Consider the following 17,804-nt stretch of genomic DNA (forward strand, 5'->3'; position numbering starts at 1 on the left):
CGATAAGGAAATCGCAAGAAAATACTTTCAGCTCATAGCGCAATGGTGAAAAACTTACAATGCTGCACAACAGGTAACACCTCTTTCGCTGCTGACAAGCAAATGTTGGGTTTCTAGGAATACATAACTTTATTTATGATATGCCACATTTGCATACCTGTTGAGTATAACTCAGTATACCAAGTAAACACAAACCCAAGCGAAATGTAAGTGAATAGTATCTTACTAATTCGTACCGATAGAGGTACAGATACTCAGTTTTATTAAAACAGACTTTCGTCATAAGGTTATCGTGGGTAGTTTTATTTCATTTCTTATAATACAGTGCACAATTTTCGTAAGGTTTCTTTTAGTGTCGTTAAAACAATCCAAAACTTGAGAGAAAAATTAATCATCAACGATATATGCGACTTCTCTGATGTTATCTATAACAATCTGACAATGCAGATGCAGTTAATTGATTACATGCATGTAGAAAACTTGTTCTGAGTTAAAGCTGTCAAACAAGGTTTGAAGAACAATAAAACGCCACTACCAGACGACTGCAAATGTAGAAAATACTTTTCTGACTATTTTGGCACGTTGCGCTCTCCCCATACATAATACAAAAGCTTCGGGACGCATCTGCTGCCTGGCCGTCTATTAAACCTGAAAAGAACAAAATGTCTCAGAAGTTAGCCCTTTTTCCACATGCGGCTATTTTGGGTTGAGAAGTGAAGGGAATTATGTTCAAAGTTCCATTAATTTGATAACTTCAGCAGACAGCAGAATTGCGTTTTAAAAAATGTAGCAGTGAGTGTAACAGATATCGCGACGTCTTATCTACGGTGCTCGACGCTTACCGTTACGCTACATTTTTTTTCATTATTTTTTGCTAAATAATATATAAAGGAACTGAATAAATCTTCTTGCCGTGAACAATCTGTCCTATACCCGTGAGACAGAAGAACACGAAATCAATCAAGCACTTCTGATTTGTTTTATGTTACGGCTTCTGGCAAAATGAGTTTTCCTGAGGCACTTCCACCTGCTGTACTATAAAAATAAATAAATGAATAAATGCCAACTTAATTATAATGAAGCACAATTAGTATCGACTCGCTGTAGTGTTGTGTACCAACCAAAAAAAATATTTCCGCTTCATTATGGCAAAGTGTGAAGTAAGCTGTCATATAGCTACTGCAGCTCCCGAAGTCAACAGCAGTTCTTCCAAAACTTCCGCAGTCCACAGTGCTGTGAGATAAAGCATATGGCCGGATTATACTTCTGTGAGACAGACAGTTACAGCTTTTGCTTTGCACTGCACGACGTTTTCAACAATTAGAAAGCGCAATAGAGTAGCTCAAATGGAAAGGAACACATCCTATTTAAATTTTGCATCCTACACTGTTGGCAGTTATGTGTAGGTGGCAGTTACGTGATTTTATTTCGGTGATTACAAAATAGAGTCAAATGTATGCACTGGGTAGCCGAGGCAGCTAGTTCATGGCGATTCGGTCAACCAAGTAAATAAATGTACCGAACATGCTGAAACCCACTACAGGGTCAGTGTGTCAGAATTCTCACCGAGTGTGCCGCAACGGTATTATGTTAGAAAAATCAGCCTCAGGGCAGAGAGTTTGGTGGACTGTTGGATTGCTGTTAGGTTCGTGTGCTGGTTGTATTTGTTCGATTCCAACTTCTGCCGACGACTTTTTTTTGACAGGGAGAGACAGATTTTGTTCTCTTCTGGCTACGCCAAGTGAAGAGGTATAATGGCATTGTGGTCTGAAATTTACACTCCTGGAAATGGAAAAAAGAACACATTGACACCGGTGTGTCAGACCCAGCATACTTGCTCCGGACACTGCGAGAGGGCTGTACAAGTAATGATCACACGCACGGCACAGCGGACACACCAGGAACCGCGGTGTTGGCCGTCGAATGGCGCTAGCTGCGCAGCATTTGTGCACCGCCGCCGTCAGTGTCAGCCAGTTTGCCGTGGCATACGGAGCTCCATCGCAGTCTTTAACACTGGTAGCATGCCGCGACAGCGTGGACGTGAACCGTATGTGCAGTTGACGGACTTTGAGCGAGGGCGTATAGTGGGCATGCGGGAGGCCGGGTGGACGTACCGCCGAATTGCTCAACACGTGGGGCGTGAGGTCTCCACAGTACATCGATGTTGTCGCCAGTGGTCGGCGGAAGGTGCACGTGCCCGTCGACCTGGCACCGGACCGCAGCGACGCACGGATGAACGCCAAGACCGTAGGATCCTACGCAGTGCCGTAGGGGACCGCACCGCCACTTCCCAGCAAATTAGGGACACTGTTGCTCCTGGGGTATCGGCGAGGACCATTCGCAACCGTCTCCATGAAGCTGGGCTACGGTCCCGCACACCGTTAGGCCGTCTTCCGCTCACGCCCCAACATCGTGCAGCCCGCCTCCAGTGGTGTCGCGACAGGCGTGAATGGAGGGACGAATGGAGACGTCTCGTCTTCAGCGATGAGAGTCGCTTCTGCCTTGGTGCCAATGATGGTCGTATGCGTGTTTGGCGCCGTGCAGGTGAGCGCCACAATCAGGACTGCATACGACCGAGGCACACAGGGCCAACACCCGGCATCATGGTGTGGGGAGCGATCTCCTACGCTGGCCGTACACCACTGGTGATCGTCGAGGGGACACTGAATAGTGCACGGTACATCCAAACCGTCATCGAACCCATCGTTCTACCATTCCTAGACCGGCAAGGGAACTTGCTGTTCCAACAGGACAATGCACGTCCGCATGTATCCCGTGCCACCCAACGTGCTCTAGAAGGTATAAGTCAACTACCCTGGCCAGCAAGATCTCCGGATCTGTCCCCCATTGAGCATGTTTGGGACTGGATGAAGCGTCGTCTCACGCGGTCTGCACGTCCAGCACGAACGCTGGTCCAACTGAGGCGCCAGGTGGAAATGGCATGGCAAGCCGTTCCACAGGACTACATCCAGCATCTCTACGATCGTCTCCATGGGAGAATAGCAGCCTGCATTGCTGCGAAAGGTGGATATACACTGTACTAGTGCCGACATTGTGCATGCTCTGTTGCCTGTGTCTATGTGCCTGTGGTTCTGTCAGTGTGATCATGTGATGTATCTGACCCCAGGAATGTGTCAATAAAGTTTCCCCTTCCTGGGACAATGAATTCACGGTGTTCTTATTTCAATTTCCAGGAGTGTACATTAAACATGCTATTCCTTCTCTACCAAGTAGACGTTAGGTTGAACCACAGTAATGTCAGGAGTGGCGAAATGTGGGAACTCTATCACCTGTAATCTTTCTTATACTAGTTGTTTATTTCTAGTGACGAAGCAAAAGCTATGTAAGCTCACAGGACACTTATTCCACCTTTTATTTGAGCTTCTGCATGTCGATAAAATTGGTTCTGAACTTGGAATGCAACTCAGACCGCCCTTTACGCGTAATTTGATCCCTTCGTGACAATACAGCTCGACTACTATCTGTTGTTTGTTCAAACCTGCAGATTCCTCAACATCTCCACAGATTGCGCGTGAACTAGTTCGAATCCTGGGCCGGCACTAAAAATTTCATTATGTATTTTCAAGTTGTAGCATGAGAACACCTATCTGCTGGTGGATAATAATTTTGATTTTTAATGCATTTTTCATTCGTTGTCAGCACTAACGATATCTGACGTTTTTGACTCCCAGTGAGACACAGAACTATTTGAGAGATCACTGTAAGTTCGAGGATGTTATTGTGAGCTGTTGGTGGAGAAGAATTCGGTAGCTGACGTCTCTTTGTGTGTAGTCAATAACGATATGTGTGGGGTTCGATTCCCAGTTAGCACTGAACTCTTCGTCATATTATTTCTAGTTCAAACATGCTCGCGTGTCGCTGCTGATGTAACAAACCTATATTTAACGTCGATTTCTCTAGAATATAACAGTGATAGGTGCCGGGTTGGTCTCCTAGGAAGGAAAAAATTAATGTTTCGTCTCGTCATTTCAGTTAAAACATCTAGCTGCTGCCGAGAAAATCCGATGTGTCACAGTTGATTGTGCTTTGATAACAATCCTATTAGGTTCTGGGTTCGAATCCTTCTCCAACACAAAGCTTTGCCTCACGGCATTTCAAGTAAGTTACTTGTGAAGAAGCAATATTTATCATCTCCCGTAGTTCGTTAACAGGGAAAATAGATGCTCGGTAGGAATTCGCGCCCGTTAAAAAGGTTTACGTTATGTAATTTAAAGTTGATATTTGCTAACTGATACTGTCTAAAATCGAGGTATATCATTCTCTCTATGCCTAGTCTGGAATGTCTGTTAGTTTTCGTCAGTCACGAAATCTTTGTCTGCATTACCTTGGTTTGAATCCATATGCAGAACGAGGCGGTTCGTCGTGTCATTTGAAGTTCATACATATTCTCAACTAGCTGCTAGAGAATAACGTAAATTTGTAATGTCATTTTGTGTTAAATAACAAGTACGATATGATACTTTGAAGAGGAAATCAAGAATACGGCCAACTTACTACGTGCATTACCTATCTGACGTAACAATGAGAGTAGTATCATTTCACGTATTTCATTTATTGCAATAAATGTGAGCTTACAAGCCTTAAGGACAGTCTTATCTGTGGTAAGGTGTTCCCTGATATTTGTAGATTCGTGGTATTACTTTATATCTTGAGTTATTGCGATACAGAGCAGAATTTTCTTGTGGTGACTTGTTGGGACCATTTTCAATAGTCAAACGACTGTACCAAGGAGCGATTAGAGGACCTGCTAGACAGCTGCGTTATGTGGGTTGCATGCGAATCAGGCGAAAGCAATTCAGGTCGTTCGGATACTTTTGAGCATGACTGTACCATGAGACGCTTAGTAAGGCGAGCACGTTTGAAGAATTGGCAGATAGGTTACGACAAAGATATCGTAAGCAGAATAGTGCAAGTTAGCTAATTTGACACAGAAAGTCAGTGAGACAGTGGAGTCTTCTTCAGATAGGATACGGAAAATTAATTCGCAGACCTATGAATTATCGGGTATTCCTGATGCGGATCGTGTATTACTACGAGAGGCAGAAAATTGAGCCCTCGATATATCCCTCAGGGGAATTCCTGCAGAAATTTCTCGTAGGGTTAGGATGGAGAATCCTGGGGATTTAGCTGCAGCACTGCGTATTGCAACGCATCTGCAGGCGATAGACATTGCAACAAGGGTTCACAATGATAAACGCATCTTTGCGTCGAGAGGAATTATTACCGTTGTGGGAGGAAAGGTCACGTGAAGGCTCAATGCAGAGAGCCGCAGTGCTATGCTTGTAAACGTTATGGTCACAAGGCGAATGAGTGTCGTAGCAAGCAGAATGGTAACGGGATTAAAAAGGGAAAAGCGTTAAACGGGATCGGGAGTGTTTCGTCCGTCGGAAGACATTCCCGGTAAGCAGAAGTACGTTGAAAACTAGTACAGAGACGGATTGTTACTTGATAGGTGTTGTAAGGAATAACGGACGTAAATTCTTGATTGATACAGGGGCACATGTATCTGTTGCTGGTCTAGACCTCGTGGGTAGGAGAAGACTAGGTACTCCTAGGTATAGATTACCTGGAGTAGGGAATAATGAGTTGCAATCATTGGGTACAACACAGTTCGTTTTTAAGATTGGAACTGTAGAGTTCGTGGAGCAAATGGAAGTGTTGCCAACTGTGGGACAAGGGTACTCTGTGATTCTCGGACTGGACTTCCTCGATAAACACTATGCCAAAATTAGTCTTTCACAGCGTACAGTTGAACTTAGTGGAAACTTCTTTTCAATGGGTACAAAAGCTCTAAATGTTTCTACATCGCGAGGTGCATCCGTTGCTAACAAGGGAACCTCCCCATCGCACCCCCCTCAGATTTAGTTATAAGTTGGCACAGTGGATAGGCCTTGAAAAACTGAACACAGATCAATAGAGAAAACAGGAAGAAGTTGTGTGGAACTATGAAAAAAATAAGTAAAATACGCAGACTGAGTAGTCCATGTGACAGATATGCAACATAAAGGTGAATGTGAGGCCAGGGGCGCCGTGGTTTCGTGGTTAGCGTGAGCAGCTGTGGAACGAGAGGTCCTTGTTTCAAGTATTCCCTCGAGTGAAAATTTTAATTTTTTTATTTTCGCAAAGTTATGATCTGTCCGTTCGTTCATTGACGTCTCTGTTCACTGTAATAAGTTTAGTGTCTATGTTTTGCGGCCGCACCGCAAAACCGTGCGATTAGTAGACGAAAGGACGTGCCTCTCCAATGGGAACCGAAAACATTTGATCGCAAGGTCATAGGTCAACCGATTCCTCCACAGGAAAACACGTCTGATATATTCTACACGACACATGACAGGAATATGTTGTCGACCCACATAACTTGTACACTTGGCGAATGAGTAAAAAGATTCTTCTACCTATCCCGATTTAGGTTTTCTTGTGGATGTGATAATCACTGCCAAAAAGTGATGAAAACATAAGAGTTTGTCACATAAACTGCAACAAATGAATGCAACAGTTTCACAGTCGCACAGTTTTCCCTGTGCTCTGTCAAAACATATGTTTTTAACGTTTTCAAATTTTTCCGTGTGTACACCGTCAAATCCTGCATATGTCCAAGCAAATCTGAACATGTCCTGGAACTTTGGAGAGCGAAGTTGATTGTGTGTGTATGACTGAACTTTGATAATTGTCTGAAAATAAAAAATTAAAATTTTCAGTTGAGGGAAGACTTGAACCAAGGACCTGTCGTTCCATAGCTGCCCTCACTAACGACATGACCACAGTGCTACTGAACTACCACCGTCCTAAATGTTGCCTATTTTGAGGATGGACTACTCAGTTTGTATATTTTGCTTTTTTTTTTTTCATCGTTCCACACAACTTCTTCCTGTTTTCTCGATTGATCTGTGTTCAGTTTCTCAAGGCCTATCCACTGTGCCAACTTATAACTAAATCTGAGGGGGGTGCGATGGGGAGGTTCCCTTGTAAGATGTCACCAATTGAACCGCGTACAAGGGCATTAAAGATGATTACGCATGTCAAAGTGCCTTCGGGCACAGGGAAGTTAGTTTGGTTGTCAGTAGTTACCGATGTACCACAGTAGAGACTATATGTGGTGGAGCCACTGCAGAGCAGTGAAGCATTGGATGAAATGCATTGTTTTATTAGGAGGAGCGTTGTGTGCGTAACGGATATAAATGGGTAACTGATGATTCCGGTCAGTGCAGATAATTTTGGGGCAGATGAAGTGGATCTCCCAAAGGGTTTAGTGGTAGCAAGTTTGGAAATACTCGACGATGAGGATATAGGTGAATCCCAAGGTGATTATAACATCAAGCAAACCGTCAAGGCATCTGTACTACGTGATAAGATTCGTCATTTGGAGAATGGTGATCGGAAAGCTATGGAAGCTTTGTTATTAGAGTATTTAGATTTGTTTAATTCAGAAGGTCCATTACCAGCAACTCCTATTACACAGCATCGTACACCGACTGGCGATAGCCCGCCGGTCTATAGAAAACCATACAGGATAGCGAAACACCTACAACCACTAGTGGAAGAATTTATTAATCAACAGCTAAGGGACGGTATTATAGAGAACAATAAAAGCTCGTGGTCTGCCAACATAGTGGTAGTTCCTAAGAAGTCATTGGATGGTACTAAAAAGTATAGGTTTTGTTGTGACTATCGTTTTTTGAACGCACGAACTGTAACAGATGCGTATCCAATACCGAACATCACGGAAACATTGGACAACCTAGGTCGGTGTAAATATTTTTCGACACTAGATCTAAAGAGTGGGTACCATCAGATAGAAGTAAGTCCCGAGGATAGACCGACGACGGCCTTTACAACAAGCCTTGGTCACTTTCAGTATCGCAGAATGCCATTTGGGTTGAAAAACGCTCCTGCTACTTTCCAGCGTCTGTTAGATGGTGTGCTTCGGGGACTGAAACCGAAGATTGCTATGGTATACCTCGATGATATTGTTACTTTTTCGCGTAATATAGAAGAGCATGTGGAACGACTGAACGAAGTATTTAGTAGGCTAAGAGCGACAAATCTTACGCTTAATGTCGAGAAATGTCAGTTTGCTCAGACGCAAGTGACTTATCTTGGGCATATTATCAGTCAGGATGGGGTAAGAACGGATCTTCGTCTAACGTCGGCTGTGCGTGGTTTTCCAGTTTCCACAGACCACTAAACAAGTTCAGCAATATGTCGGTTTATGTAATTACTATAGACGATATGTAAAGGGGTTCGTGGAAATTGCACATCCATTAACGAGATTGTTAAAGAGAGGTGTTAAGTTTGAATGGACAGCACAGTGTCAGGGGGCATTCGAGAAGCTCAAACATATATTAACATCAGACTCAGTGTTGATACTTCCTGATTTCGAACAAGAGTTCATACTATCCTGTGATGCTAGTAATATTGCTGTACGTTGTATTCTTTGTCAGAGGGTTAATGGACAGGAACATCCAGTGGCTTATGCTTCCAGGCAATTGAACAAGGCAAAGAAGAATTATTCAACTACAGCGAAAGAAAAGTTAGCAGTGATTTACGGTATCTCGTATTTTCGCTGTTATTTATATGGGAGTAAGTTCAAGGTGATTACAGATCACGTAGCATAGAAGTGGTTGTTGGGGTTGAAAGATCCTACGAGTCGTTTAACGAGATGGGCACTGAAACTAAGTGAATTTGACTACGAGGTAATTCACAAACCAGGGGTAAAACATACGAATGCAGATGCGCTTAGTAGAAAAGTAGCAGCTGTACAAGTTGTGGGCATACGTGAGAAGGAGTGGATAAAGACGCAAGCCACTGACAGAGAGTGTCAATTGTTCCGAACGCAACCGCAGTTTGTAATGCAGGATGGGTTGCTTTGCAGGAAGACGAAGAGCGGACTACGCGTCGTAGTACCGGAGTCGCTGAGGGAAGACGTGTTGAAACAAGCGCACGACCATGTATTGTCGGGTCATGGTGGTAAGAGAACAACTGATAGACGGATAGCTGAAAGGTTTTCGTGGAAGACACGTCGCAATGATGTAGAGCAATATGTGCAAAATTGTATACCGTGTGCGGAGAGAGCAGATTTAAGTAATTAGAAAATTCAGTTACAGAGACTACCTGAAGCGGATCGTCCGTTCGCATTCATCGGAGTAGACGTAATCGGAGCATTTAACAGGACCCAAGTAGGTAATCGATACGTATTAACAATATTAGATCATTTTTCCGATACCTGGTAATGGTAGCTATTCCAGATCAGAAGGCAAGCACTGTTGCGCAAGCCTTAGTAAATAACTGGTTGCTGAAGCATGGTGTGCCTGATACCATAATTACAGATCAGGGTAGTAACTCTATGTCGGAGCTGATGAAGCAGTTATGCCGTTTATTGAAAGTTAAGAAATTGCGGACAAGCCCCTTTCATCCTCAGTCGAATGGACGAAGAGAACGGGTTTATAGGACGTTAGTTAAGATGATTAGACATTACGTAAATCCAGAACACACAGATTGGGATGTGTATTTAAATCTGTTGACAAGCGCATATAACGCGAAAGTTCATGCAGGAACGCTCCGTATGAGATAATTCGTGGTCGGAAAATGCCAACACCATTTGATGTGCTCAAACCTCAGGTAGGTTCACAGGATGAGTCAGTGAAGAATTTCGCCAAGAAATTGAGAGAGATTTGGCAAAGGGTACGACGTGCTAATACTAAATTGAAGAAACAAGAGAGTATTGGGCAAAGAACATGTAAACTGCCGCAATACAGAATTGGTCAATGGGTATTGTTGGCTAATCCTTATGTTCCGAAGGATAAAACGAAGAAGTTTTTGACGAAATATTCTGGACCGTGTCAGGTAAATGAAATAGTGTCTTCAGTGAACGTAAAGTTGCAGTTACCAACCAAGTCGTCAGTAGTTCATGTGAGTAGGATTAAGCCGTTTAAGGGCGCAGTGGATGCGTTATCGCAGATTCCTCCAGCAGTAACAAAGGGTGTGAGGGTACCAAAGCTAAAAGAACAGCAGAGGAACGTTCCTTACGCACTTAGGTCTAGGGATAAGTAGATTAAGTGTCCTCGGGGAGGAACATATCGTATTTATTGTTATTAGGTAATAGGGTATGTGTAGTTTTTACTTGTCATTTGTGTGTTTTAGACGTGGTAAGGGAGGGAGCGATTGACATGGCTTCCTTTTCCTTCAGGTGCCGTGCCAGGATGTGGCCCGGGAAACTTTTCGTCAGTCTGGTACTGCTACACTGTTGCAGAGGCGACGTGGTGCAGGTGCAACCACTAGATAAGGGAATCTGGTTTGCAAGACAAGTAGATGTGGTATTGTCAAGCCGCAGGTGGACAATTGTGTTCACATATAATATATGGGGAGTGAGGAATGATGTACAGACACTACAGGATAGATTTACGGTGCTACAGGTGGCCATGGAGAAGGAGGGGTTGTTTTAAGACATACGGAAAAAGTATGAGGAATTGAAGTTCTCATACGAAAAGCTGAGAAGGCAGCTGCAACAAGTAACGGAAGTGGTCCTGCAGACGCTCGTTCGCAGGAAACGAGGGTGGTTGGATGCAGGGGGAAAATTGCTGAAAACAGTGCTTGGAACCGCGAACGAAGAAGATATAAGGAGCTTAAATAGTACAGTGGGGGAGGTGCAGGAGTTGGTGGAGGAGACAAAGTCGAAAGTGGATTGGCACATGACACGTATAGGTAACATGGAGCAGGGGATATTGAATGTCACTAGAACAGTGCGGGAGTTGACGCCAGACCTGGAACGGTATGCATCAAATACCAGGAAAGTGTTGAATGGGGATATAGAGGCTATACAGGCGAGATTGAGCCGAATAGACTGGAAAATACAAGTAGCAGCTTTATTGAGGGCATTGCGGACAGGGTTGATGATGCACGTGTCGAATTGGAAGCGTTATATGAAGCTATGTATCACGCAGTGCATGGTCAATTGAGTGCCACTTTGTTAGGTCCAGATCAGATGCTGAAGGCGTTGCTGAAAACGCAGAAAGAATTCTCGGAAGGGGTACGTCATGTCGTCCCTCCGGCGAAGCGGAATTTACCGTTATTCTATCGCATGTCTAAAGTGACAGTAATTACGGATCTGGTGAGTATACACGTAGAAGTGCAAATACCAGTGATGAACATCAATTCGCGGTACCAGTGTTATACAGTGCACCCGTATCCTATTAGATGGGGTGCACTTGGGAAGTGGGTGCAAGTGCAAACTCGGGAAGTGTTGTTAGTGTCAAGACGGAGGAGTGCTCATGTGGTAATGTCTACGGAAGATTTGACAGACTGTTTCAAAGGAAGTGTTTTATTTGTCCAGCAAAGGAGGTGGCAACCCACAATCATTCGTGTGAGATGCAGTTGGTCTTGGGGAATATAGGAACCTTAGAATGCGAAAAGAAGGTGTTACTTCCAAGACCGAAATTTCAGAAAGTTGGGGAACATTGGATTTACTCGAACTAGAGACCGTAGTGGCCACTTGTTACAGAAATGGTAGATTGACAGACATATCAAAGCTTGAATTGCAGGGCAGTGGATTATTGATTATTGCCACTGGATGTGAAATAGTGGGGAAGCATTTTCACCTACCAGCTACTTTCACAGGTGCAACAATGATTAACGTGACACAGCCTATCTTGTATTATCCAGAGGAACCACCACACATACTGCCTCGCCAGAACCTAACGTTTACTAACGAGTTCTTGGATCCCACATTGCTACAATCTTTAGATAGCCTGATTATCTCAGAAAAGAAGCAGATCTCAGTTAATCAACTTCTGCAGCACGTGCAGCAATATCGGGAGAAACGTAAGCAAAACACAATCATATTTGGTGTGTAAACGACTAGCATAATCTTAGTTCTAGTGTTTATTTGTGCAACTTACTTTTGTACACGGAAAAAGATGTCTCGTTCTGAAATAACAACCTTACATCAAATACCTATGGGATGTATCGGGAATAGTGGAACGTAATGTAAATATATAACCAATGATAAGATTGGAATCAGTATTGCCGGCCGCGGTGGTCTCGCGGTTCTAGGCGCGCAGTCCGTAACCGCGCGACTGCTACGGTCGCAGGTTCGAATCCTGCCTCGGGCATGGATGTGTGTGATGTCCTTAGGTTAGTTAGGTTTAAGTAGTTCTAAGTTCTAGGGGACTGATGACCACAGCTGTTAAGTCCCATAGTGCTCAGGGCCATTTGAACCAATCAGTATTAAGTGTAAACAGATTATTAGTGAATAAGAAAAGTTTGACAGTGTTGAAGGAGTAGTTGTAAGATACCTGTCGAGTATAAGGAGGTATGGCGTGCACAACCAGTAAGTGCAGAATTGTAAAATTTGGGACGAATTTTCTTATAAAGGAGGGGGATGTGTAGTGTCGCGGAATAGTAAAGAGTTGGAAACGTGGAATATTGTCAAAGTTTCGTTGCCTATGCCGAGAGCCAGAGGCAACATGTTAGCCAAGAGGTAAGGCGATTGCACACTTATCGGAACGTGTCGTCACGCAGGGGCAATGGCCGGGTTGCACACAACAGGCGAGAGACAGACGGAGACTTTCGTAGAGTGTAAGACAGAGGTATAGCGTCAGCTGTACTGCATTTCACAACTTCGCGTAAGTGTGCCATAACAACACGTAACTCTGTCACAAGAACACCTAAAGGGCGAGTACGACAGATAAATCAGCAGTATAAGTAGAACGAATGCGTTCATTACAAACGAGCATGACATCAGGACATCGCTCGTGCTTCCTTTAAATACGCCGGCTTTGATAGCAACAAGGGACTCGCAGTTAGACTTGCAGTTAGATGTGTACTGGGTCGCTACATAGCGCCCAGCTCGGCGATCGACATGTTAATCTTTATTAAGGAGATGTTGCAGTAAGGGCGGCCCATCCAGCAGCAGACGTGAGGGGACGGTACCAGCCCTGGTCCTCTCTGCTGCCGCTGTCAATCATCAACCCAGGATTAGCAGACATCGCGGCAGACTCGCTCGCCACCAATGCTGACCACTTCAGTGAGCCGTCATCGAGATCGTACGGGGCCTAGGCCCTGTGCATCTGCCGTCACAACCGGGTGAGCCGACGACGCTGGGGGATTGCAGCCCGTTCCGCCCGTCCACCGCGGACGAGCCACCAGGAGGAGCAGGGAAGAAGACGGAGTGGGACAGAGTACACTCCACACTACGAGAACGCTTCTCGTGCCAACAGCGTCGGGACTCCAACCCGGAGCCTCCTACGTGCAGCGGCCTGCTGTCCGCCGCTGAGCTGGCCGGGCGCCACTAACCATGTGCAGCCGAAGTAAAGCATTCCACCGCTACGTCACAGCACACGGCGCTGCGCTAGCAAGATCGGTGCGGCCCGGTGCTGGTGTCATCACCCCGAGTCAGCGAGGACTCGGGGAAGGTCGTTGATATCACCAAGCTCAGCCAGCCTGTGTTACGCGGGCCACATTGTACTCGGCAGGAATAAAGGTATCACGAATTAATAATGTTTCTTTGGCGTTTCTGACGCGTCCACAGTCATTTCCCATTTCCTAGCTTCCTGACAACTGGAGAGGAGACCGCTCAGCTTCCAGTCCACCGTAGGCGACCGGGACCCCCGGGGTGCCTACAGTTATTATGTACCAACATTCCACACTTGCAATGGCTTGTGTTGCCCTCACATTAAGCTGTGGTCTTGCAATGTTAATCACTCAAATATGTTACCTAGACAAATGTATTCCCAAAATTTCATTACCATACATTATATTTTGATGCTGAGACTTGTTTCCGTCATTTGTTAAACAATAATAGAAACTAGTTAATTTCATAGCAGGCATCAGGGACTTCATAACACCATGTCATCGGAAGCCTATCCTCGCTTGCCACCATGGAAGTGTGCCTTAAGCACCAAATGAATCTAATCTGGAGTGTACAAGTACACAGTCGTTCGTGTACTAGATCATTCTCTTCTCAGTATCACAGCCTACACCACGAGACTGTGACACCTGGAGCGACATCCCAGAATACGGTGTGGGGTTCGCCCCTTGACCACGAGACAGGTCAGCCTGCCCTGAGTCATGAGGAAGCAGTTCGCTCACCAGAGGGAGTTTACGGCCATAGTCAGCTGTGTCGCCGCCTTGTCATCACGGACGCAGGTGGAGACGGTGCTGACAGCAACATTCAAGTGACACCACGCTTGGTCACACTTTTTACGCTGTCAGCAATGCTAGACCTATGAGAGGCAACTGGACACTTCCACCAAGCTGTTCCAGATGTACTATGGCCAAGGGCTGGAATAAAGAAATTAACTGAACAATTCTACTGTCGTCCTGATGCCACATTTCACTCTTCACGGATGACAACTCAAGGGTCATTTAACACAGATGCCACACTTTCTTGGAGCAATGTCTGAACCTACAGTTTGCAGTATGGTGAGTAAAAAAGAAAATGTTGTATTTTGGTCATGGAGAAGAAGTTTGATGGTCATGAATTTTGTGAAGTAGATTTTATTGCAATTACAGAACCAGTGGATTTGGCTAATTTTAAAGATAATGTAAGTCACGTCTGGTTAGTGCCTGTTAGATGTGCTCAGCGTAAGCTTGAGGGTCTCTGAGTGCCATGTATGAAATCAGTTCCAGTAAAATGTTATACGAGTTCGGTGCATATGGCTAGCCAATTCTGGAGTCGAGGTGGCTTATGAATAGACGTAAGAATTTATTTAATGTATTTTGTTTCGTTGTCTCGTGAATGTTAGTTCTCAAAATATGTGTTGTCAAGGACAAAGCTTCGACAGAACCAGAGACGCAAGATGTGTGACAGGTAGAAGCAGAATGCACACTGTTAGAAAAGGTAGCACAGTTAAAAATAGATAACACAGAACTGCCTGTGTTGATAGGATCATGTTCATCACAGCGAGGTGTAGAGTTGTCAGTGGTAAGTTTAATTGCTCCTTTTTCTGGTACAGCAATCGAGGATGTGCAGGGCTTGGAAATCTGGCTGAGATGAAAGGTTTGTCTGATAAGCAATTATTGAGTGTTGTAAAACTAAGACTAACAGGGGAAGCAAAAATTATGTAGGGTATACGGAAGCTTCTAAGGGAGCCACAGCATTCGAAGAATTTAAAGAAGGGTTAATTCAGGGATATACGAAACTAAATAGTGTCAGACACAATAGGAAACAATTACAGGTAATAACTAAGAAAAATATGGAAACTGTGGAACAGTTTGCAGGTAGGATAAGGGAAGTTAATGGATAGACCAATGAGTTATAACACGGTGCTGTAGTTAATGAAATTATTTTGCAAGAAGCTGAACAGAGAGCACTCGATGTGTTTTTAAGAGGGTTGCATGCGGAAATGTCAAGACGTATGCAGACAGGGTTTCCGATGGATGAGTGCACTGTAATGCAGTTAGCTATAGGGTGTGAGGAGATCGATTTGTCGACTGGAATGCAGTGTAAACGGACAGTGTTTGCTGCTAACATAAAAGGTTTCAGGCATGGAGGAACGGGGCATGTAAGGATGCAGTGTCGCCAACCCCTGGGTGATGTGAATAAAGTAAGAGGAAGTAATAGTTTTAGAAGAAGAGGACACGGGAGCAATAAGATGTTAAACACCAACGGGAACTCCAAGTCCACCTACGGTAATTCCCAGTGAGACTGGATGCTACGGAATCGTATGCAGAGAAGGATTGTGTGATAAGAGAAACAGTAAGGTAAAATGTTTCCAGGATATTTCTGGACACAGGGGCCCATGTGTTGGTGGCCAGTAGTGATATGATAAAATGTAAGCAGTGGGACACATCATGGTACAAATTGCATAGGGTGGGGGAAAAGGATGTACACCATTAGGACCGGTGGATATAGACTTTTGCCTGCATACTATTCAGTTTAAACAATGTGTAGAGATTTTGCCACAATTTAGTGAGGCCTATGACATGATCCTGAAATTAGATTTCTTATATCAGCATTGTACTATAATCGATCTTTGGAAACACAGTGTTGAATTTGGCGGGAAAGGGGGCTATTGCGAAAGACGAACCGCGAACGTCCACACTAATACTTGAGTCGCACGATTGTGTACCTAAGAGTACTGGGAAACCACTTTCGGTCAGTGTTGAGTCTGTCTTGCCGGTAGCAATTTTGTGTGTAGTAGAACCAATAGAAGAGAATGAAATATTACATCAGGTGGGCTGCTTAGTTAAAAGAGGTATTGTACGCATACAAGAAATGAGGGGTAAAAAGAAGGTACCTGTTTCTATAGATAGTTTTAGCGCAGAGGACATAGGACTGACAAAGGGTTTTTTAGTTGCTAATATGGATATCCTGAAGGAAGAACAATGGGATGTGAGGGATGTCAGCCACGAATAATCGCCGAAAGCCATTGGAGCTATATTATGAGGAAACGTGAAACACCTAGAGGCAAACAATAGGGAATGGATGGAAAAATTACTTATGGAATATAAGGATTTATTTTTTCGGAAAGGGCCATTACCAGCTGTGCATATGACACAGCACCACATTCCAATGGGAAAAGAATCACTAGTTTAAAGCAAACCATACAGAATACCTAGGTACTTGCAGCCAATTTTAAATTAATTTATCGATCAACAACTGAAAGATGGAGTACTTCAAGAAAGTAATAATCGATGGAGGCCAGGAATGGTTGTACTACAAGAAATCAATGGATGGAACACGAAAATATAGGTTCTGTTGTGACTACAGACATATAAATGAGTAAACCCTAACTGATATGCACCATTTATCAAACATCACAGAAACCTAGGATCATTTAGAGCAAAGGAAATATTTTTCAACAATGGATTTAAAGAGTGGTTATCACCAGATAGAGGTTCCACCGCAAGAGTGACAGAAAACACCATTTTCGGCACCATGGGGACACTATCAATTCAGAAGAATGCCATTCGGATTAAAAAATGAACTGCAACGTTTCAGAGATGACTGGACAGAGTACTCACAGGTTTAAAACCGTGGCAATGCTTAATGTATCTCGATGAAAGAGATATGGAAAAGCAGATGCACAATTAAAGGAAGTATTCCGAAGATTAAAAGCAGCTAAGTTAACACTGAGTACGGAAAAGTGTAATTTTGTGATGGAAGTGGTAGTATACTTAGGTCATATGATAGGCAAAGATTAAGGTTAAGATGGAACTAAGATTAATTAGATGTGTACGTGAATGTTCTGCACCAAAATCTGTAAAGGAGCTGCAATCGTTCTTGGGACTTGCAAACTATTATCAGTGGTTTATAAAAGAATTTAAGGATGTTGTCAGACCATTGACACAACTGTTAAAGAAGGATGCCAGCATGCTTTTGAGGTGCTACAAGAAGCTTTAACATTGAATCCGATATCGGTTTTTCCGAATTTTAATAGAGACCGTGTTTTATAATACAATGCATCAAATCATGCACTTGGCTGTGTGTTATCCCAAGACAACTAAATTCTGCAAAAGAAATTACTCCACAATGGAGAATGAGATGTTAAGCTTTGTTTAAGGATTCGGGAGGGGGAGGAGGAGATGAGTGTTTACCGTCCCGTCGACAACGAGGTCATTAGAGACGGAGCGCAAGCTCGGGTGAGGGAAGGATGGGGAAGGAAAACGGCCGTGCCCTTTCAAAGGAACCATCCCGGCATTTGCCTGAAGCAATTTAAGGAAATCACGGAAAACCTAAATCAGGATGGCTGGAGACGGGATTGAACCGTCGTCCTCCCAATTGCAAGTCTAGTGTGCTGACTACTGCACCACTCACTCGGTTTTAAGGATTCACAAATTTC

This window comes from Schistocerca piceifrons, chromosome X (assembly GCF_021461385.2).
Source record: "Schistocerca piceifrons isolate TAMUIC-IGC-003096 chromosome X, iqSchPice1.1, whole genome shotgun sequence".
NCBI classification, from domain to species: domain Eukaryota; kingdom Metazoa; phylum Arthropoda; class Insecta; order Orthoptera; family Acrididae; genus Schistocerca; species Schistocerca piceifrons.